This window comes from Sinocyclocheilus anshuiensis, unplaced genomic scaffold, assembly GCF_001515605.1.
Source record: "Sinocyclocheilus anshuiensis isolate Anshui unplaced genomic scaffold, SAMN03320099.WGS_v1.1 scaffold1034, whole genome shotgun sequence".
NCBI classification, from domain to species: domain Eukaryota; kingdom Metazoa; phylum Chordata; class Actinopteri; order Cypriniformes; family Cyprinidae; genus Sinocyclocheilus; species Sinocyclocheilus anshuiensis.
In genome coordinates this window covers 779,004-803,891 of record NW_015538015.1, presented here as the reverse complement: position 1 = coordinate 803,891, position 24,888 = coordinate 779,004, and the positions used below count along the sequence as shown (strand labels likewise).

At 38.7% G+C, this 24,888-nt stretch overlaps 1 long non-coding RNA gene across 1 annotated transcript; it reads left to right on the top strand.

The window, feature by feature from the left end:
• The first annotated feature begins 3,504 nt into the window (after positions 1-3,504).
• On the top strand, positions 3,505-23,929 carry LOC107678443 (uncharacterized). Its single transcript, XR_001632938.1, has 3 exons — positions 3,505-3,588; positions 9,116-9,118; positions 23,918-23,929. It is a non-coding gene; the product is annotated as an uncharacterized LOC107678443 (long non-coding RNA).
• The last annotated feature ends 959 nt before the right edge of the window (positions 23,930-24,888 follow it).

The following is a 24,888-nucleotide window of genomic DNA, read 5'->3' as shown; positions in this document are numbered from 1 at the left end:
CACAGTTGTTCTTCATGAGTCAAGTCAAGTCACAGTTGATCGTCATGAATCAAGTCAAATCACAGTTGATCGTCTTGAGTCAAGTCAAGTCACAGCTGATCTTCCTGAGTCCAGTCAAGTTACAGCTGATATTCCTGAGTCAAGTCCAGTCACAGCTGATCTTCATGAGCCTCGTCTCGTCACAGCTGACCTGCCAGAGCCTCGTCACATCACAGCTGATCATCCAGAGTCACGTCACATCACAGCTGATCATCCAGAGTCATGTCACTTCACAGCTGTTCGTCCAGAGTCATGTCACATCTCAGCTATTCGTCCAGAGTCACGTCACATCACAGCTGATCATCCAGAGTCCGGTTACTTCCGGTCTGCTGCACCCAGAAATCTGAGGTCAGTTCGTCTGTACTCCCGACTGGTATCTAGCATGGAGGATCCACCGCTGGTATCAGCTGTCGCAGCTGGTATCCCCAAACCCACTCACTCTAGCCCTCCAGTTCCTGAACTAAGTCCCCTGTCTGAAACGCTTCCCATGATGGGGTTCGCTTTATGGTGTGTCTGGGCTGCGTACACCACCACAGAACTGAGGCGGCGGCTTCCACAGTGATTTCTCCGGAGGTGGCGGCTAACGCTGCAGATCCTCCTGAGGTAGTGGCGCTCGCTGCTGTGTTTCCAGAGCCGATGGCGTCGGTTGCAATTTCTCCAGAGGTGGCGGCGTATGCTGCAGAACCTCTTGATGCGGTGGCGCTTGCTTCAGCTCCTTGTACAGTGGTGGCGCCCAACCATGCACTCTCAGCCTGTCATGTCGTGGTCGAAGGAACCTTTGCCGAACTATGTACCTGTCCTGTTAAGGAGAATGTTAATGAACTCTCCCTGTTTCCTGATGGCACTGCTGTAGAACCTCCAGAGGTGGCGGCATCTGCTGCAGAACCTCCAGAGTTGTCATTGGTATCAACATATGAACTTTCTGCCTGTCCTGTCACGGCTATGGAGGCCGTCTGTGAACTCTCTGCCAGTCCTGAACCAGCCATGGAGACCAATTATGAACTATTGCCCTGTCTCAACCCAGCCGAATTAGCTGGTTTTGAACTCTCAGTCTTGTCTGTCACACCCGACGATGTTGCCTGTGTACTTCCTGAATGTCCTGCTGCGGCTACAAGGGCCATTCAGGAACTCTCATCCATGCCTGTCACTGCCATGGAAACCTTAAATTAACTTTCTGTATGCCCTGTTAACCCTGTCGTTGCCAAACAGACCATTAGTGAACCATCCGTCTATTCAGTTTCAGTCAATGAGTTTGATTTTGAACTATCTGTCTGTCCTGTATTAACGAATGAGTTTTACTTTGAATTGTCTGCCAGTTTAGTTTTACTCAATGAAATGTCTATCAGTCCAGTGGCCGCCAATGAATCTGATTATGAACTGTCAGTCTATCCAGAATCAACCCAGGAATCTGTTTCTGAATTACCTGCCTCGTTTCCCTCAGTGAGCCTGATGTTGAATCACCTGTCTGTTCCTATCCAATTGACAATTCTGATGTCGTACTGTCTGCCTGCCCAGTATCAGTCCATGAGCTATTTGTCAGTTCAGTTCCAGTCAGTGCTCTTGGTTTTGAAAAGTCTGTTCACCCTATCTCTGCTAATACATCCTGTTCTGAATTGTCTGCTTATCTGGCTTCGACTAATGTGTCTGATTTTGAACCATCTGTCTTTCCAGTTTCAATTAATGGATCTGAGTGTGAGTTGTCTGCCTGTCCAGCTTCAATCACTGACCTGTCTGCCAATCCAGTGTCAGTCAATGCATCCCATTGTGAACTGTCTGTTAAATTCTGCAGTCAAATCTGATTTTGAATTGTCTGTCTGTCCGGTCTCAACAAATGAGCCTGAGGGTGAATTGTCAGCCTGTCCAGTTCCAGTCAGTGGGCCTGTTTATGAACTGTCTGGCAGTTCAGTTATCACAAGGGAAACTATTTGACTATATTAACTTTTTGTGTTCCCTGCCTCGGCCCTTGGGGCCATAAATGCTCTGTCTGTTTCATGTGTCTCAGTTTTTCCTAGGCCCCAGTCCCTGCCATGGGTTTCTAATCACTCTGGCCCACCGTGGTTGTCTGCCGACACGCTCTGGTGGGCCAAAGCTCCGTCTGTTCCGCCGTGGTGGTCTTCGGCTATGCTCTGCTGGCCTTCTGCTCTGGTGTGGTGCTCTTCTGCTCCATCCGCTCCTCCGTGGTGGTCTTCTGCTTTGTCTGCTTCAGTCTGGTGGTCTTCTGTTCCATCTGCTCCGCTGTGGTTGTCTTCTGTCCTGCTCTGGTGGTCTTCTGCTCCGCCGTGGGGAGATTCGGACCCGTCTGCTCTGCTGTCGTGGTCCTCAGCTCCACCTGCTCAGCCCTGGCTCCCTGCTTCGCCTGCTCCGCCCTGGCTTCCTGCTCCGCCTTGGCTCTCTGCTCCATGGGCTCCGCCTTGGCTCCTGGCTCTGCCTTGGTTCCCTGCTCTGCCGGTCATGCGTAAGTCCCAAGGTACTACACCTCTACATGGACCTGGCCCTCCATCCCTCCCCCTGTTCCGCCTCCGCTCCACTGCCCTCCTGGATTGTATAGTGTTTGGAGCGTCTGGAAACCGCTCCTTGGGGGGGGGGACGCCTTCCGATTACATTGACTCTCACACTACACAAACTGATACACGTCACCTTGGACTACATTTCCCATTCTCCTTTGCACTAATCACAAGCTCAACTGAAACCAATCACACACACTACATAAGCCACACTCCAACCATTACAGACTGCCGAGTATTGTTTGCATTTATCGCCGGTTAGCCGATAGCACATTATGGAGCCATTCCTTGTTTGCCCTAGTTCATAGTTTAGTCTTGTTCTTTGCCTGGATTACCTGTGTCTTGATTATTGCCCGTTTTCCTCGTCTTGTCTGATCTCTGCCTGCCCTGGACTCTATTGCCTGCCAGGGATTACCTCTCTCGTCTCGCCCTTGTTTGGATACTGTTTGTATAGACTTTTCATTAAGACCCTAAAGAATCATATCAACTTGTGGAAAATGGGCATCCGATGACCCCTTTAAACATTTAAATATACCCCATCCAATGAGAATCGAGAGGAATCTTCTTTTTTTTTTTTTTTTTACTAAAAACAGTTAATTCCTCTCGATTCTGATTCTTGTGCTTCTGGAAGTTTTGACATTTTTTTTAATGTTAATATCAAAGTGTTTTTCAAGGTTTCATGCAAACAATTATCATCACCATTATTAAGACAATTTTAACATCAAACCATTGTTTCCATCCGCTTTCCATGAGATTGCTTTTTCCATTGAAAATGTTGTCTCATCTTAATCAGGAAAGAATAATGCACAGATCAAGCAGTCTTTACAAGTGAAAACAGTCCAAACAGTTTTAAACAAATATGGATTTTGATGCAAGAGGACAACAGGGGTGGACTCTTTCACTGGAATAAGTCCATATTTATGGATTCTGGACTTGAATTTTGGTCAGAAGTTTTGTGTAAAGTTCAAGTGTCTTAATGATGGACTTTTTTCCTACAAACGTGCAGCTTTTAACTTCACAATATGTTAATTGATGAACTGTAGTCGTCTTGAATACTTGTGGTATATTGTGATGTTTTAACGCTTATTTTAACAGCACCAATTCACAGTGGATGATCCACAAAGTGATGTAATGCTACAATTCTCCAAATCTGTTCTGATGAAGAAAAAAACTCGGACCCACTTTATATTAAGTGGCCTTAACAACTATGTACTTACATTTAAGTTAATAATTTGGTACAATGCACTATAACAATATAACAATACATGTTGTGTACATACATGTTTTACATTGTACTTATATTTGAAAAATACCTGCGTGTAATTACATCTGTAATTCATTTGTTATTACATTTATAATTACACTGTTGACCCATCCCTTACACCTTAACCCACCTTTAAACCTACCCATACCACCAAACCTGTCCCTAACCTTACTCGTTTCCCGCCTCAATAGCAGCAAAAGTGTTTTGCAATACAATATGAACACAATAAGTACATTGTACTTATTTTTTGATGTAAGTACATAGTAGTTAAGGCCACTTAATATAAAGAGGGACAAAAAAGTCATCTACATCTTGGATGGCCTGAGGGTGAGTACATTTTCAGCACATTTTTATTTTTTGGTGAACTATTCTTTTAATGAAAGATGAAAAAATATGATAAGTAAAATATTTTGTATAATAAGCTTTATTTTCATTATAAAATGAAAACTTCCCTCCTTTGCATTGCATTCGAGTCCGAACTGCAAACTGCATTTCTGACCACCTGAAAGTGGACAGCTTCTTACATTCTTCTTTTCAGATTCAGTCAAGCTCTGACAGACTGAAAGCAATGTATCTGTGAGAGTGAGCTGCAATCATTAGGTCAAGTCAAACATTTCTATAGAGTTCACATCCAGGCTTTGGTTGACCACTTGAGAACACTCAGAGATGTCTGGAAGCTAGTCCAGCATTGTCGTACTTGTGAAGTTTAGGTTTTCAAGCACAGACCTCTTTGTGCTTGACTCAGAGCAATTTTCTCTGGGTCCTAACTAGTGGCACAGTCTGAGAAGCTTCCACACAAGACTCTGCTGCCGTCCACCATGCTGGCCGAGGTGATGAGTGAGAGCTTTTTTGGCCAGACAATGCCAGTGTACAAAAACTGGAAGTTTATTGTCTACGAATCAGCCTTCATCTGGTCAGTTTTTGAAGGCGGCATACATTTATATCAAAATTAATGTATAATTAATTTATAAGCTCACTGTTCTATTTCTACGATGGAATCACCATTTCAGTCATTAAATACTTACTTGTTGATGTCTAACACCCACTTTGTAATGCTGGTGATGTTGAATGTTTAATTATTAACACTTGTTAAACTGTTAAAAGTGAACAAGTGCAAGGTTTCTAAAAATTAATAAACAAAATGAATTCAAGCACTTGAATTCAATATCTGAGCTATTCAAATTGATAACCCTCAACCCCACACTGACAGATACCCAAATCAAACCCACACCCTTGGTTAAGTCATTGACTGACTGGGCAGCAAGGCAGCCTTTGGATTTGCACAGAGCCTTTAAACTGAGTATTTGGTCAGTTCATATTTCATTAGAAATATAAGAAACCATCAACAGCAATCGAAGTTAATTAGCCCTTAATTCCTCTCCTACCCAGTAGTTCACAGAGCTCTTGTTATCTCAAAGTGTTGCACTTTATTTTTACAGCTCTGCAAATGGAACTGCAGCCGTTCATGCTTCTCTTCAACTTCAACACACTTTTTCACACATCGCAGGCTTTAATCAGTAGAAAATGGAAGCAATAATCACATTTCACAAACCTGAGATTAGCTTGGCTGTCGATTTTGGAGAATACAGCTGTTCCCAAATTGTTCTGGAGAAGTTTCAATTGCAAAAAAGAAAGAAAGAAATGTCTTTCTATTTGTCCTGATGTCTCTAATAGAAGACAATTATTGGTATTTGTGTACTTAAATTGGTTATAATAGAGTCTTAGATTGAGATATTTTTGTTTAGAGAAACAAACAGCATCTGTTTCGAAAGAAGATTGGTTGCTAAGATTTTGGCAGGTCTGTGCTATACAAAAACTGGATAAGTTTTCTATCTCTGAACCCTGCTTAAAGTGCCCTGCTTAAAGAACCCTGCTTAAAGTGCCCCGCTTAAAGAACCCTGCTATTATGCATGTAGTGTAGCTGTCTGTGAATGTACTGTAAAAGATCTGCAAAGTTGTGAAGCAGACAGTGCACAATAAATAAAGTTATTGTCTCTCAAAAAAAAAAAGAATCAACATAATGATCTCCTATGTTCTACATTGTCCGCCCGCAAACAACTTGACCTGCCCACAAACACTATAGCATGCGCTGTACACAGTAGACCAATCACAAAAGACTAGGCCATCTAACCAATCAGAGTAGAGTAGGCCCACGAAAAGGAGGGTTTTAGAGAGACTCTTCGAACTGCTTCGAATGAATCGTTTATGAATCATTGAGAACTGAGGTGAAATAAAATGTATATTATGAGAAAAAGTGTTTTTTGATCTTGCATGCATGTACATGTTACAACCCTTTGTTTTGTATTTTCTCGTTTCTGTCTCTCTTTTGTTTTGAAAGTGTTTGTGTCCAGGTATGATGCTGATTGGCTCCTGCAGGCTAATGATTGGCCCATCTGGATTGGTGCATTCAAAACTAGGCACACCTTAAAAGCCCTGATGTCACTTCCTTTCTCCAGAGCAGAGCAGGGTAGAGGAGAAGATGAAATTGAACAATATAGTATCCACCTCTTTTATAATAGATTGTGGAACGTCTAATGCAAGAGATGCATACACTAAACGTGACAAGCCTTCAGTTTTGGATAATAATATTCTTCCTTTTAATGATAGATCTCTCATTAACCATAAGTTTAATTTTTGTTTAATGTTCCTAATAATTGGTGTAAAATTTTTATACTTTTGGTCCTTACAGATCAGAAATGGAATAATAATAAACCTAACATTATATTATTTAAATTTGAACTTAAGCATTATATTGAGGACCTAAAAGATGCAAGAAATAAAAAAAGCAAAACGGATGTATAGAATTTTTGAATCCTTTTCTTTTTGGAACTTTTTGTAAGTTTTTTCCCCGTATATATACAGTATATATATATTTTTTATCTCTCTTTTTTTTCTCTTTCTGTTGTTTCCTTTGATGCTATTATGAATGTAATAGATCATAGTTGAATACATTGAGATCCTCTGTATAGTATGTTGTTATTGTTCTTGTTATGCAATAAAAAAAAATAAAATAAAAAAAAAGAGTAGAGGAGAAGGGGAGAGAGAGAGAGTTGTTGGGTTTTGGCTGTATGTTCTCTTAGTTGAACTTTGATTGCTTAGAGTGAGGATTGTTTGATCTTTGAAAGAGATACGAATTTTGTAAGCAGGAACTGTTCGGTTTTTGACCCCATTGCTTGTTATGACGTGGATTTGGATTCTCCTTTTAACTCTGTTTGCCTGATCTTGTAAATAGTTGTATATCATTGTAAATATAGAGGGTTGGGAGAAAGTAAGGAGTTTGACGCCATTTTGTTTATTGTAACCTTTTTTATCTCTGTCTTAAAATAAGGAAGTTTTGTTTATTATTTTGGCCTGGTCAACTCCTGAAGGAAATTCCCTATTTATGTATTTATTTATTTTGATTTATTGTATTTTTTATATATATTTTTTTGGTTTCATTAAAAACCCTCAAAAGAATCCCCGCTTCCTCTCTCTCTTTTCATGTTGCGTCCTTTACCCCTAGACGGGGCGTAACAGTACACCTGTTGTAGGAGACTCCCAAAACTATATTATGAACCTTAAAAATGGCATAATAGGGGCACTTTAAAGTTATTTCTAAGTCTTGGCTACATTGGGCAAATAGGCATTTAATTAAGGTTTGTCAAGGTCATGATGAAATGCAGAAAATGTCTTTGTCATTTCAATCAGTGACTGACAGCTGTATCTATCATAATCCTTTGAGACAATTTTACTGACTTTAGTGTGACTTCAGTTTCAGTTGCTTTCAGCGAGGAGAATTTTGCTGTACAACTGGTGAAGCTGTGTTTATGAGCAGCTTTGCATCTGTAAAATGTGATCTTTATTTTAAAAAACATTCATAAAGGCTCTCAGATGTAACAATTCACAGTTATCTAATGCAATCAATCCAGACATTTCAATTTTTTGAAGAAACGGGAAGTCTCTCTGAAATTCTGGTCCCTTTCATTTTTTCAAAAATTGTACAAATTGGTACGGGTGAGGTTGTATGAATACATACAAATTAGCTACCTAGTAAAATATGTAAGAATTGCTCTGAGATCAGGCTCATGAGTCACATGATTTGACATAGCATTCATATCTGTTGCACAAATGGTGAAAGATTTTAGGGTTATTATGGTTTTGGAAAACACCATAAGTATGAGCATTAATAATAGTGATGCTTGCCTTAGCAAACACAAATTCTATAATCTGCTGTGGAAAAAAAATAAGCATGCCCTAAAATCAATGGCAGGTGTTGATCCAGTCAGCAGAAATCAATTCTTGAAAGACAGTAACTATCAATCTCCTGCATTGGCTTGAAAACATTTCTGCTTAATCCCCTTCACAGAACCGCCTCAGCCATGTGATGTTTAAGGGCTTTCATTTCACTAACTACTTAAGTTCATTACATTTCAGTGAGGTTAAGGTCTGTGCTTTAACTTGTTCATTGCATTGGCATTCATTTGTTCTTTTATTAGCCACTCTTTATTATTATACCAATTGATTTGCGCAATTGTTTTGTCACAAGGCGTACTTGCAGTTAACCTTCATGTAACAATGGGCTCTCATTCTCCTCAAGCTAACTCCATCCTAACACGAGGATTGATTGATTGACCAAGATAGTAATACTCAGTAGTAGAAAAGCATCCTTCAGTCAAACAAACTCCATACTTTATGGTAGATGCATACATTAACTGAGGTAAATCTATAGGTTTCAAACGCACTCTAAGAATGCTACTGTACCATAAAAATAAATGTTCCAAAAAGAGGTTTTCACACCTATGTCACAGAAGAACCATTTTTGTTTCCCCAGAGAACCTTATAGTGAACAGTTCTTCTGCAAATTTGCGTGTTTGACAAACAACGGACTATAGTAGGGTTGCCCCTGACTAAAGATTTTTCTAGTCAACTAGTACTCGACTAAACATGTAATTAATTGACTAATTGCACATTTACATTAATTTAATTACTTAAAGTGCCCCTATTATGCCATTTTTAAGGTTGCTAATATTGTTTAATGAGTCTCCTAAAACAGGTTTACATGCATGCAAGGTCAAAAAACATGTTAGTTTTCTCCAAAAAATAGATTTAATTTTACCTCATTTCTAAATTATTCGTAAACGACTTGTGCGAAGCAGTTCAAAGAATCAGTCTCTCTAAACCCCTCCTTTTTGTGAGCCCTCACTGCTGTTATTGGTCAGATGGCGCACTCCTTTGTGATTGGTCTATCGCATACAGCGTGTGTCAGAAACGAAACGCCCATTGCCATGACGGAATGACAGCCCTGGAGACTTGTCAATACATAGAAAAGATGGTATGGATTGTACCTTACCAATTCGAGCCGGAGTCTGATGATGAAACAGTTGAAGTGACTGATTGACAAGAGACTGATTCGCAAGCACGACTGGAGCAGGATGTTTCTCAGTGGTAAGTGTCAAGTGTTAACAAGTTTGTGGTAATTATAAGATGTGATAAAACAAATTTACTCTCACAGCGTAGGATACAGCGTCTTCTTGACATGATATTAATCACACGGAAATTTTACTGTGTTTGTGGGTGGGCAAGTTGGTGACGTAGAATGTGGGCGGACATTATGCAAATGTGTTACTTCGTGACGTACAGCCGTAACAGAATAAGATTCGAATTCCTGACGACTCGTTTAGGCGATTGCGAGCCTAATTATTTTTTGATAGACAATAACTTTGTTTATCGTGCAATGTCAGCTTCACAACTTTGCAGATAGTTTATGTTCACATACAGCTACATTACACACTGCATGAAAGGTAATATTCGAAAAGGCATAATAGGGGCACTTTAAATAAATACTGAGGGGTGGGGAACTAAACCTTAATGAGCCTTTATATGACCTATTCCGCGCTCAAGTGCACACATTTATTTATTAATAAACTAGTGTTTTCTGAGTCAGTGTTGGCTGCAAAGATAAAACTGATGTTTCTGACTCACCATCTCTGCAGTACAGTGGACTCGCCTTCAAATGCACCTTTAATATGGATTACATAATCAGTTTTCCTTTCCGATTTGAATTGGTTCATTTTAAAATAGACATTTCAAGCTTTCGGTATATATATTTCTTATGTCTGTGAGGCAAATAGCCTATATGCTGAGTTTTGGTTCATTTTTGTGAGGCTTCAGTTCACAGAGATGGAGATGGCAGAAAGCGCATCATGTTTTTTTTTCTTTATATTACAAAAGCACAACATTTTGTTGATATTGTGAGTGTACACAAATAAAGGTACACCCTTTACAGTTTCGAATGATGTATTGTTCTTATTTGCAAGAGCAAAAATTTCACCGTATTTTTTTCCACTCTTAACAGGAAAAAATGCCAGTGATCGTGCCGGTGTCCCCATGTCATGCAGTAAGCGCGCTAATAGTGTCACGTGTCCCTCACAAGGAAATCCCGATTGCATGGATTCCTATTAACATGACTGCATTTCGCCCGTGGAATTTTACCATACAAACGTAAATGTGACTGCACCTTAAGAGTGTACAGGTGCATCTCAATAAATTAGAATGTTGTGGAAAAGTTCATTTCAGTAATTCAACTCAAATTGTGAAACTCGTGTATTAAATAAATTCAATGCACACAGACTGAAATAGTTTAAGTCTTTGGTTCTTTTAATTGTGATGATTTTGGCTCACATTTAACAAAAACCCACCAATTCACTATCTCAACAAATTAGAATACTTCATAAGACCAATAAAAAAAACATTTTTAGTGAATTGTTGGCCTTCTGGAAAGTATGTTCATTTACTGTACATGTACTCAATACTTGGTAGGGGCTCCTTTTGCTTTAATTACTGCCTCAATTCGGCGTGGCATGGAGGTGATCAGTTTGTGGCACTGCTGAGGTGGTATGGAAGCCCAGGTTTCTTTGACAGTGGCCTTCAGCTCATCTGCATTTTTTGTCATTTTCCTCTTGACAATACCGGTCTGGTGAGTTTGCTGGCCAGTCAAGCATGAGATGCCCCTGTATATATATATATATATATATATATATATTTTTTTTATAACCCACAATAATGCAGTTTATTACAGCATCATGGCAAGTAAGAAATATTATGGTGGATCAATTTTCTCAATTCACTCACCTTTGGCCGGTGTGGCAGTGTGTTCATTTTGGACTCTTAATATCAGGAAGTCGTTTTGATCTCTGCATGAGGAAATACACCCCAACTGCTGAGACCAAAGCAGACCACAGCTTTCTGATGTTTCTATCTGGCAGTGATATCTCTATGTTTTTCTCTAATGATTTCACCTTCTGCAGAAAAAAGAAAAAGTTTGCAGTGCGGGTGGAATCATTTGGGAAAGTGTGGGCACACATTTGTTCACAAATACAAAACTGCCAGGCTGAAACTTACCGCATCAGAAGTGGTAGACTGTCTAGTCTAGACTGAGGGTGTCTGTTTTTCTCACTTCTTGTAACCCCCTCACCCCACAGACAGACAGCTACACACACACAATGCATGTCCATATCAGAGGAAGGTCTGTTCCTCAGAGACTTGACATTACTCTATTATTTAAGAGTGAAGTCTATCGAGCTGTGATTTACCATGATCTGTCTCCATGTCACACATGCACACACTGGCACTTCATTAAAATCTCATCCACACTGCAGCAGCTCTGGAATCAGACAGATTATTTTCATTCAAAACAAAACCTTATGAGAGTGTCTTAGAAATAAAGCAGAAAAATAATAGATTTACACTTTTACACAGTTTGTGCACAGAGCAAATGTAGACAATAGGAATAATAGAGGTGGTAACATTTTACTGTTTCCCCCCCCCAAAAAAAGTAACATGTAATTTTTAGGGCAATTAGTGAAGTTTCCACTTTCTCACAGCATGTAGCCATTCATTGAACTATTTGACTGCTAGTTGGCATTCCTAGTTTTGGTTGCCCTAATAACATCACTACTGCTAAGATGTACATAATGCATAAGATGTATTCCTGTCAGTCAAACGGTAGAGCATGGCACTAGGAACACCAAAGTCATGGGATCAGTTCTCAGGGAATGCATGATAAAGTCTATCTGATTTAACTCTGTAACTTCAACACAATGTAAGTTGCCTTAGATAAAAGCACCTGCCAAATGCATAATGCCATTCAGTATTGACATGCAATCTATTTTGTCCCATTTTTCTATTGAACCTGGATTGTTGAAATCTCACTGGCCCAAAATCTTGCTTCAAATAACTTTATATTTAACATGAAATGTTGTGTAGCTTGTGGAGGGGAGGGGTACTGCTATTACTGTGCTATTTTTAGATCCATGAACAGTGTGCTTTTGTACTTCAGGCACTTCAAATGAAATCAGTGATTACTGACTGATTATATGACAATGTCTTGTTAAAGATACACTTTTTATATCAGTATTTAAAAAAAATATTAATTAATTAATTAATCACGTTTGTTTGTGGTCACACTTTATTTTAAGGTCCAAATCTCACTATTAAATAACTATTAACTACAACTTTTACCTCAATAAACTCCAACTTTGCTGCTTATTAATTGTTAATAAGGTAGTTGTTAAGTTTAAATATGGGTCATGCAGAATAAGGCATCAATATGTGTTTTATAAACAAGTAGGGTACAGCAGGGCTAAAGGCGTCCCGGGGTAAAAGGCGCATTTGATATTATTTTCTTCTAAACCACTAGATGGCACAAAAACGTGGCATATCACTTTCCAAAACATCTGCTTTTCAAGATGCACGTGTATTTTTGTCTGATCCTTGACGCGATCGCGCGCAGCAGTGCAAAGTTGATTCTGTGCTTACTTGATCTAATATGTTATGTTTTTTAAAATGTTGTAGATTTAAGCAACAAACGAGAATCGCTAAAATGAATGCATATATTTTGAGACAAAGGTCTTCTTTATTATGTTTAGTTTTGTTTAAGATAATTAAAGTAACAGTTTTCTAATAACGAAATAATATGTAAAAGTATGGTATTTGGGGTAAAAAGCGCCCCTGCTGTTGGGGCTAAAGGCGCACAGTAATTAACATGATAATTAACAGATGGCTGACTTTTCCATTTGTTGACATGACATGGTTAGATTTACATGGTAAATATCGTATATTATGTTGGGTGTCCATATTAGAGATGATCACCATGTTTAGAATGAAACCATCATATTGATATTAATCATATCAAATAATAAAATATAATTTGTTGTTACTACAGTAAATATAATATTATCGGATCTCCTTCAATACTTTCATAATCTTTACTTAAAATGATTAAAACGATTTTATGTATTTTAAAATATATTTTTTATATTAACAAATTTTAATGACAGTATATTTATTGAAAAAAAATAATTATTTTATTTTTGTTTTTCAAAATAAGCAGAAAATAGTACAAACTTTGCTAAAGTGATTGTTCTGAACAAGTATTAACTTACATTATTAAAAAAAAACATTATTTTAGCTGAAGTATTTGTATCAATACCGTGTGCCTTTTACCCCATGTGTGGGGTAAAAGGCCCCTCTTGCCACCTCATACATTTATATGATATGACACCTATACATTATATTCATACATTTTTTAAACAAAATAAACAACTTAAATTATTTATTTTCACACAAATTATGTTGCTCCATTAATGTTCAATACAACGTATATATTTTTTCTGCAATTATACATTTTAGGCGCAGTGAATGGCACATTTTATTTCTTAAGGTGGACCTTTAGCCCCGTTGTACCCTACTAATAAACAGCCAGTATGCTAGTAATATGCATGCTAGTTAATACTGAGAATTTTATGCAGGCAGGAGCTGACCTTGTTTGGCAGTCTCCGCTTACATTTATCCTCCATTGACAAAATATAATCTTTTGACCTAGACTTTCAATCTGCCTTGAGAATACAAAGAATCGTGCAACATAAATGAATAAATAAAATAAATATTACACAAAATGTTTTACATTTTCTGGTGGAAAAAAATTTAATCATCTAGCATTTCATCATCTAGCATCTCTCTCCACGGCTCTGTTCCAAAACCTTGAGAACTGCTTACTAGGTTGCCTATAGCTCCCGTTTCACCTGTGAGGTTGTTCTATAATTATGCTGCCTTTTGAGACACCTTCCTGTGGCCAAATCAAAAGGTAGCATTGCATGTGTCCTTCGCACAGAAGGCAAGCCAAACTTCAAAAATTGATCCGATGGCAGACAATTCGAGAAAAATAACCACTCTCAAGACCAGCAAAGCCACTGACTTTGACTGAAACTGACAACTGCTGGTGTAACAGCTCTCAAAATAAATAAATACTGTACATATTGTCACAGATCGGCCAGACTCAGTCACCTCCCAATCACCGCAACCACCTTCACCTGAGTACTGAGCACCTGCACCTGTCACCAATCAAGCACCTCATCAACCAGCCTGCATAAAAGCACACACCTCAGACAACCCTGATTGTCCGGTCTCGTACACACGTAGAGGACTCTCTGACTTTACTACTAACCTCTTGCGTCAGACCTCTTCCATTACAGAAGACCGGACCAACACCGACGGCACAGATGAGTTCTCCCCACGGCATGCAATCGGCTGCGTGTTTCTCCGTCCTCGCTCACCGGGATCTCCCCTTCTACGAGTACACCGGGGAGTTTTGCAAGCTCGCAGCGGTGACTGCGATGGATGACGCCACCCTCAACCATCTGTTCTGGCTTGGGGCCAAGCTCCAGCCCCAGAGCTCGCTCCACTGTCGGCTCCAGCCCCAGGGCTCGCTCCAGCATGTCAGGCGACGATAATGGACATGGCGCTGCCCCCGAGGTTCTCGGCACCCGTCCTCACCCCAGAAACCGCGCTAACACGCTTCTCTGAGCGGGAGTGTCCGGTCCCGAGCCAGAACCAGTCCGCCGCCATCCGCGTCTCACCCAAGGCAGCCGGCAGATCCCCAGTTCTGTTCAGGAGGGGCTCCCTATCCCCAGTTCAGCCCAGGAAGGGCTCCAGATGGCGATAATGGACATGGCGCTGCCCCCGGGGTTCTCGGCACCCGTCCTCACCCCAGAAACCGCGCTAACACGCTTCTCTGAGCCTCCTTCGTCTCCTTCGCCTCCACTGGTCCCATCCAGCTCTCTTTTGTCTCCTTCGCCTCCGCTGGTCCTGTCCAGCCCTCAAGTCCCCGCTCCTCCTGAGCGCCCTCAAGTCCCCGCTCCTCCTGAGCGCCCACCAGAGCCCGCTCTGGGGGGGGCCATATACCCGTGGCCGAGCCAGCCAAGGCCACGGAGGATCCACCATGGCCTCCCGAGTCCCCGGCTCCGCCATGGCAACCCGAGCCCCCCTGATCCGCCATGGCCTCCCGAGCCCCCTGATCCGCCATGGTCTCCCGAGGCCCCTGTTCCGCCATGGCAACCCGGACTACCTGCTCCGCTCCCTGTTCCGCCATGGCAACCCGGACTACCTGCTCCGCCCTGGAGGCCTCCCGTGTCTCCGTCCTGTACCAGCCTCCAGGGCACCCACCCCCCGTCCCCGGTGGAATTGTTACGGCGCGGGACGCGCCTTTTGGGAGGGGGGAGTACTGTCACAGATCGGCCAGACTCAGTCACCTCCCAATCACCGCAACCACCTTCACCTGAGTACTGAGCACCTGCACCTGTCACCAGTCAAGCAGCTCATCAACCAGCCTGCATAAAAGCACACACACCTCAGACACCCTCATTGTCCGGTCTCGTACACACGTAGACATTCCACTCGTCATATCCTTTAAACTGTTCTACGGACTATACACTCACCGTGTCATCACCTGGATCCTACTCCCGTACTCTCTGTGACCAAAATAAACTTGATTGTTATACTAACCTGTTGCGTTAGACCTCTTCTGTTACACATATACAATACATTATTTTTTTCCCCATTTCATTCTCACTTACAGTCTCCCATTTACAGTATTTCCAATCATTTTAACATCCAATATTGTCCATTTGAGGCTTTGTTATTGTGTACAAAGAAGTGTCAAAACATTTATCCAATCGGAATTTATTCGGCTGAGCTTTAGTTTTCAAAATCCAGAATGAGCAGTGCAAATTAATAGAAACTAAATTTAGATTAGGTAATTTGAGTATTTTTTACAACTTGAAAAAAGGCCCAAACAAAATTCTAAATATACTGTACTTAAAAATAACTTCATTATAAATGTAAAAATAACATAATTAAAAAAAATGTTCAATACCGATAAAGTATCAGTAATTTGATAATAAAAATTGTTTAATAATGTCGAATGGCTTAACCTCATTTAAAAATGTATTATTTTACTCAATATTTGTGTGTGCTATAATTGTATGCTTATTAGAGCTGGTTTTGAACCAGGAAGCCTGCAGCAAACAGCCAAGGGGCCAAAACAACTAAATACCACAATATTTTAATTCACCCCCTCAACAACTGTTTGTTTGCCTTTGAAGAACAAAAAACTCCCACTCTTTCTTTCCTCCTAATGTAGAAACAGAGTAATCATATCCTTAATCCTTACCCAGTAAATCTCAATCACTGAAAAAGTCAAGCAAATTCATTCCGTTGGGGGTGAAAATGGAAGGGCCTTGGAGAAAAGAAAAAAAAAAAGGAAAAAAGGCTTAGAAACACTGTATTAGAGTATCATGTCATTAGCTTAGCAACATGCTAATGCCAAACTCTATTAAAGTCAATTATATGCTGAGTCTCCTGTGAGAAGTACTATTTGTATGACTCAAAGAGTTGCTTCATACGTAGAGAGTTCCAAATACGTTACTTTTGAGATTCCATTTCAGTTAGGATGCTTTAGACAGGTGTCTGTGTCAGACCACAAGTCAGCTCACTAGTTTTGGAAAAGAGCCCATCAGTGTTTCTTTTCAAGGTGTTCCCTATCTATCCTCTAACACGCTTAAAATGATTGACTGTGTCCAGCATCTTTCTCTCCAAATGTTCTTGTTTGGCTTCTTTCATTCTCTCATTCACTGCTTTTGTTCCACAACTGCTCTAGCGCTTTATATCTTTTCATCTTCTACCATCTTTTCTCTCAAAATCTCTCAAAATCCCTCTCTTTCTTTCACCAGCTGTGCTCCTGTGAATCATTCCACACCATCATTAGACCCACGATCCCTCTCCCTCTGTTCATGCGTCTATTACGGCCCTGCACCTCCTCAGCATGTCACTCATCTGTCTTGTGCTACACAATTACTGCTGCATACACAATCAGTCAGCCGCTTTCACCTCAGAAATATAGACACTGGGTCCCTCTGACCAGTTTTCGATAAAATTGGCTTTATTTGGTGACCATTTCACTCTCATTCTCCATTTCTGGTTTGTCACTGACAGGACTGGAAAACTGTGAATAATCAGAATGTCTCTTGGCATATATAAAATGCCAAGAGACCAAGGCAGTGAATTCACTGGAACTGCACCTCCAATCCAAGTGAATTCAGATGTATTGAGTCAATTAGCAGCCTAAATTAGCATAATTGACAAGCAGCTTGGATAAGCAAGCTTACTATGGGTCTACAGGAATATCTTCCGTGTTAGGCTCTCATACACAACTGTACTGCTCATTTTTCACACCTTTCTTGGATTCCGTATTCTTGTTAACATAGCAGGGTCACAACTAATTAAAAGCTATGACGTTGAACACTTTTTTTTGCCACAGTAGGTTTGTTTAATGCATTTTTTGACCAAGTACATTGCAATTACAAGGAATTACCGTTGGTGGTTGGCTCCAACAACAAGTAATTTCAGGAATGAAGTTACACAGAATTTGCAAGATATGCAGAAATTATACACAAAATCGTCAGAATATGCAGCTTTGACAAATTATGTACAGTACATTTAAAGTTATATGTGGTAAAATTGTCATAAAAATGTTTAATAAGAAAAATAATGATCTAAAAAACACTAAAATGTTACTACTGACATGATACCAGTAGAAACATAATGCCGTCTTTAATAGCTTCAGTGCAGTAAGCCATTTTTTGTTAATACTGTAGCTAACTTATTTTTCAAAAGCACAGCTGTTCTTTAGTTTGGTTTTAAATCATGAGTAGTCTGTGTGGGCAAGCAACATTTTCAAAGTAGCTTCTCCAATGAGGTCCTCAAATTACAAGATCTCTGGCCAAGAGGTATCCCTGATCAACGGGGAAAAATGTTTTCATACATAAAAACGTGAGAAATTAGACTTTCCCAGAAATGAGAAGCTGGCTATTTAAATCAATGAAAGAAATGACATTTTTTATCCAGGGCAATTTCCTCGCTGATTCCTCTTCACCTTTTTAGGGATATATTTAACATATATTTTGAACCATGTAAAAAACTGTAAGGGAAACAGGTAAATTTATCTCAAAGGGAATCAATTTTGATTTTTATAGGGCATTTTGACAGAATCACTGTTCTACGGCTGGTTAACTGAATCGGCCAGCGATTCATTGAGTGGGCCGTATAACATCAACTCTGCAATGCATATCAATATCCAAAGTATAGTGAAAAAAACTATTTATTAGCACAGTAACAAGATCGGCAGTTTAAAACATTAACTTGAGCACAAAACACAAGATACTTCTCCTTTCAATATAAATAAGACTTTATTGGACAAATCTAAGACATATAAACTAATCTAACACATAAACATGTACTCATACATTCACAGAAGTTGCAGAAAGAGAGAAAGTGAGGAAAGAATGAGTTTAAAGAGAGTGAAAATGTGAATTCCCTAGTTTATAGTAATATGTGCAATTGCTTAGACCTGAACAACCATCAATCACTTCATTTAACCCTCACATTGAGTTTCTCAATGAGGCTGTTAAATTTTATATTAAATGCACCAGTTCAGAATCTGGAGGTTTACTTGTGTTGCCTCTGTTTCGAGATTCCCTTTGTTGTCTGCTGAAAGGGGTTTCCCAGGTTTTTGATTCGCTGGAGGTCTAGTAGCATCGAAGTCTTGGGAAGCCAATCATTGGGTATTGACTAAAGAATGGTGCGGAGTTGTGGGCTGGCTAACGTTTTGGCGGCGGGCACAGATGAGGTCGAACTCGGTGACTTGGCTTTGCAGCAAAACTTAACACAACACAAAACTCTCAACAGAAAAGAAAAACTTAAGTAAAAAGAAAGAAAAGAAGAGTGTGATGAGACTAGATGGCTCATCTCCTCATGATGGTAGAGGAGCAGCCTGCATGCAAGCCAGAGCCCAAAAACCCAAAACGGGTGACAAAGGCGCACTTGAATGAACAACGTTCTAATGGTCACTGACTCTGAATTATTCATGTCATGAGGTTTTAAACTCGGCTGTTAGACACATCCCTAATGGTGTTTTGACCAATTAGACATTGTCTTAGCTCGGGGTGTTGCTAGGTTTCTCCTCCCAATACATAAATCAACATGTTATCTTGTTAGTCACATGGTCCAAATTTTCCCGCTCTTGCAGAGTATAATTTAGACAATGGTTTTCTATAACAAGAATCTGATACATTTTACAAAGAACTGATTGATAGAAATGATTCAACAAAGAATATTTAAACTCATACATACCAAACTCGAATACAAATCTATTTTCTATGCATTAGTTATTCAAAAGGACATACACAATGAGTGATTATAACATGATAGTCAAATGTGTGGGTTACATACATGATATGGAGTTATGCAATGGAATGATATTTGTTAATAAGTCCTTTTAGCATCATTTTGGTTTATTTATAAATGTAAAAGACAGTCTGTGTGCTATTCTGTGAATGTGAGGACATGTTCTGTGAGGAACAAAAGGTCTCATAAGGAATCTGAGTTGCTCTCTGTCCTGGAGTGGGGGAAATCAACCCAAGGAAGTCTTGATTTCCCTCATGGTTTTACTTGTGATGGTCATTATGTGTTGTCTCTTCAATCATTAATCTTGGGTTGCTTGCCCCAAATTTGACAATCTCCTTCCTGAGTCGTTTTAACGCTGTAAGCTGTTCCAAGCTGCTAGTTAGTTAGAATTGTTTCAGACTCGTGGCACCAGGATATCTGATTTATGGCCATCCATGTTGTTTGGGGCCTCTTTGTAGAATTTGGCTCTTTGTGTGGTTTCTACACCATTCTGATCGAATCCTAAATTGTCTGATTCACTCTGATTTCCAACAAAACACAGCATGTCATTTTTCTTATGTCTTTAATTTAATCAATTTCTTTAATGTAATACATTTCAGTTTGAGTGTGATTATAGAATTAGTTTTGATTACGTGATTTATTTGTAATTATACAATGTTTCATGCCATGTCAGATTTAATGCGGTATCTGTATAACTAAATTGCTTGATTTTGTTGAATAGAATAACAAAATATAAACAAATATTATAGAAAGATATATATATATTTTGAAATAAATAAATAAATAAATAATTGTGAATGCATTTCCCCCAGAATATAGTACTTCTTAGCTTTTTACCTTGGTTTATTTTTATTTTTTTTATGTATTGTATTGTATTGTAAAAATTAAAAGGTGAAAAAGTAAAAGCGCCCAAAGAAAATATTGTTCATACAACCTTCTTTCTGTATTTTTATTTATTTAATTTTTTTTTACACTCTATTGATTGAAGAACTATTCTAAGATTACTTCACTAAGATTATTTGCTAGAAAATTTTGAAGCACCTGCGACATCTCTGATCAGAGCAAAAACTGATTTGGCTACAATCTTGGGTTTTTGTCACAGAAGAAAATAGGAAATTCTTTCAAACATCATGTAGTGTGATCATGGCCTTGGTAAAACTGAATTCTGGGATCAAAAGTGGTGAACTGGAGGCACCTCCAATTTTTGAAAAAGAGTTTTTCATGTCATCTGGTACTGGATTGCTTTGCTGTTTGTTTGTAATTCAAGATGGAAAGCGACAGTGGCAATGGACATTTGCTTTTCCACAACCAGCTATCCATTCCAGTGTGACTGCAAAAAAATACAATCAAATGTATCTCCAAACCTGATATACATCCACTGACGTACAGCTGGAATTTATTAAAACATTTATATATTTTTTTTTACCTTTCCTTTAGTGTATAATATAGCTGTTACAAAGCTGTTACAAAGTCCACGCAAAAAATGAATTAATCTCTACAAAAAAACAAAAAAAAAACTTTCTGAATCGTTTATATTTCCATGACTTAGTTACATCTAATTCATTCTTGAGATTGTGGTAAGGATTATGGTAAGGGCTGTTACATTTCCAACACACACTCTAAGTGGTTGACCAATCACAACAGACTGGGCCAACTGACCACTCAGAACAGACTGGACTTTTCAGAAAATGAATGCTTTAAAGAGATGGGAATTAAAACAGAGCGTTTCAGGTGAGAGTGAGAAGAGGTGCTGCAGCAATGTACAGTATTAGAAAAATAATGTGATTTTTTTTCTGTGAATATGTAACTGTATTCTAGCAGATCCTAAAAATAAAATTACTTGTAAGTGAGCATATTATTGGCACTTTAAAGCAAAGGAGTCATCACTAGACCTACAAGTTATTTTTGATACACTACTGCTAATCTATTTATCAATCTGCTAAAATTCAAAACCCTGGGACCAACAACAATTATTTCCTAAGTTTACTTGAGTAGGTCAGCTCCCTCAAATCACTGTGTGTGCAGAATTTCACGTTCATCACATACAGTACATCACATATTTATTAAACCACAAAAGATCATGGAGAAATATTTGAGCATGGTCTAATTAATATTCATGAGCTCTGCCTTCTCCTTCATCATGTTGTTTGGGGCCTCTTTGTAGAATTTGGCTCTTTGTGTGGTTTCTACACCATTCTGATCGAATCCTAAATTGTCTGATTCACTCTGATTTCCAACAAAACACAGCATGTCATTTTTCTTATGTCTTTAATTTAATCAATTTCTTTAATGTAATACATTTCAGTTTGAGTGTGATTATAGAATTAGTTTTGATTACGTGATTTATTTGTAATTATACAATGTTTCATGCCATGTCAGATTTAATGCGGTATCTGTATAACTAAATTGCTTGATTTTGTTGAATAGAATAACAAAATATAAACAAATATTATAGAAAGATATATATATATTTTGAAATAAATAAATAAATAAATAATTGTGAATGCATTTCCCCCAGAATATAGTACTTCTTAGCTTTTTACCTTGGTTTATTTTTATTTTTTTTATGTATTGTATTGTATTGTAAAAATTAAAAGGTGAAAAAGTAAAAGCGCCCAAAGAAAATATTGTTCATACAACCTTCTTTCTGTATTTTTATTTATTTAATTTTTTTTTACACTCTATTGATTGAAGAACTATTCTAAGATTACTTCACTAAGATTATTTGCTAGAAAATTTTGAAGCACCTGCGACATCTCTGATCAGAGCAAAAACTGATTTGGCTACAATCTTGGGTTTTTGTCACAGAAGAAAATAGGAAATTCTTTCAAACATCATGTAGTGTGATCATGGCCTTGGTAAAACTGAATTCTGGGATCAAAAGTGGTGAACTGGAGGCACCTCCAATTTTTGAAAAAGAGTTTTTCATGTCATCTGGTACTGGATTGCTTTGCTGTTTGTTTGTAATTCAAGATGGAAAGCGACAGTGGCAATGGACATTTGCTTTTCCACAACCAGCTATCCATTCCAGCGTGACTGCAAAAAAATACAATCAAATGTATCTCCAAACCTGATATACATCCACTGACGTACAGCTGGAATTTATTAAAACATTTATATATTTTTTTTTACCTTTCCTTTAGTGTATAATATAGCTGTTACAAAGCTGTTACAAAGTCCACGCAAAAAATGAATTAATCTCTACAAAAAAACAAAAAAAAAACTTTCTGAATCGTTTATATTTCCATGACTTAGTTACATCTAATTAATTCTTGAGATTGTGGTAAGGATTATGGTAAGGGCTGTTACATTTCCAACACACACTCTAAGTGGTTGACCAATCACAACAGACTGGGCCAACTGACCACTCAGAACAGACTGGACTTTTCAGAAAATGAATGCTTTAAAGAGATGGGAATTAAAACAGAGCGTTTCAGGTGAGAGTGAGAAGAGGTGCTGCAGCAATGTACAGTATTAGAAAAATAATGTGATTTTTTTTCTGTGAATATGTAACTGTATTCTAGCAGATCCTAAAAATAAAATTACTTGTAAGTGAGCATATTACTGGCACTTTAAAGCAAAGGAGTCATCACTAGACCTACAAGTTATTTTTGATACACTACTGCTAATCTATTTATCAATCTGCTAAAATTCAAAACCCTGGGACCAACAACAATTATTTCCTAAGTTTACTTGAGTAGGTCAGCTCCCTCAAATCACTGTGTGTGCAGAATTTCACGTTCATCACATACAGTACATCACATATTTATTAAACCACAAAAGATCATGGAGAAATATTTGAGCATGGTCTAATTAATATTCATGAGCTCTGCCTTCCCCTTCATGAGGTCACAACCAGAATGCCTGTGCACCCCACCCACAATCCACTCTTCAAATCTCGTTCTGGCAACACAATCCCCACCACTTTATAGAACAAAGTGACGTCCGTATCTGCAATACAAAGTGAGTTTGATCATTTGTATTGAAGCACAGTATGCAAAACAGAGACTCTTATGTTCAGAAGAGTGAGCGAGAGTGCTGGAGCACATGGTAACCAACACGAGAAGAGGGATACTGAGCACGTAATGACAGCGCATCATCGCTCCTGCGCTGCAGTGGGTCTCTGCAGCAACCCCATGGCCCCTTATAGATTCAAATCATACCAGTGTGTGCCTTTCAGAAAACATCACCCTCTCCTGCCCGGCTCACAAAACAGCCACTGCCGGCAGGCATCAATCATCCACTTCAAATAGCTCTCGCTGTCAGATGCAAAAACCCATCCTGTCCAGCAGTAGCTCAGAGGCACTGTACCCACACGAGAGGTGATGGGACACATACATTATTCCATGAGATGGCATTGTGAATACAAAAGGGATAAAGGACATTCGAGAGCATGTGTCAGCTAACAGCAAAGTGATGTTGAGCTGTTGAACATCATGCAAACAGACCACAAACGGGAAGCGAAAGGAGGTGCAGGGAAGGGGCAGTGGAGAAGTCACACGACTTGACAGGAATAAGGCGGGTGGGTTCTAAAAATGACATAAAATGAAAGTGGATTATTGTGTACGTTTTTCTACCGGCACGTTAAAACCTGAATTATAGATTATTTTGAGTGGAAAGGTAAGTAATTTGATTTATATTATGTTTAAATTTGTAGGTATAATATTTATAATGGCAGGTCAACAGTTTTACTTTGCTACCATTACACTTTCATGAGTTTTTTTTTATACAGATTTTTATTTTCATCATTGCAAACAGTCTAGTAAAATGTGCATGACATTATGGCTATCATGGACGAAGATGGAATTTTTTTAATTTTTACATTAAAATTTGACCATCATTTTTGACACTTTTCAGATATATAGTATGAATTATGTATATATTGTATTGTTTTAATCATGTTAAAATGTGAAAATATCAAAATAATGTGTGTGTGTGTGTGTGTGTGTGTGTGTGTATTTAATTTAAGAATGTTAAGATATTTTACTGAAAACTTGTTTAGAAAAATATTTTTTGAACAGTGAAGGCAAGGAAAAAAAACTACTAAAAATACTCACTGACAGCTTTTTAACTGTCTTTGTGTTTAATCTTAACCTCGAATGAACTTCTGACAGTGTCAGACATTTTTGGGTCACAGTCACAGTGTGACTGCAACTACGTTGCAATGTGAGTTCAGCCACTGATGTAAGTCTGTGTGTAAGTAAAAGAGGGAAATGTTGAGTAAATATGCTTGTCTATGTCTGTGTAACATATTCCTGTTACTACTTAGTTTCTCGTTCACATTCCCATATAATTCCTATCTCATACTCACTCTGAAGAAGGAACAGCTCCTTTTTCAACCAGTCAAGATAGAATCCAGACACTCTGACTTATTTCTTTTCCAGGGAAAGCAATGCCACCATTAGCACAAGAGCTTTCTTGGGTTTGTGCAGTACCATTTCAGTTTAAAGTGTCAAAATAAGGCTGTCAGAATGCCCAGTCAATGCTGTCAGTAATGACTTAGTCTTAGCTTGGAAAATTTAA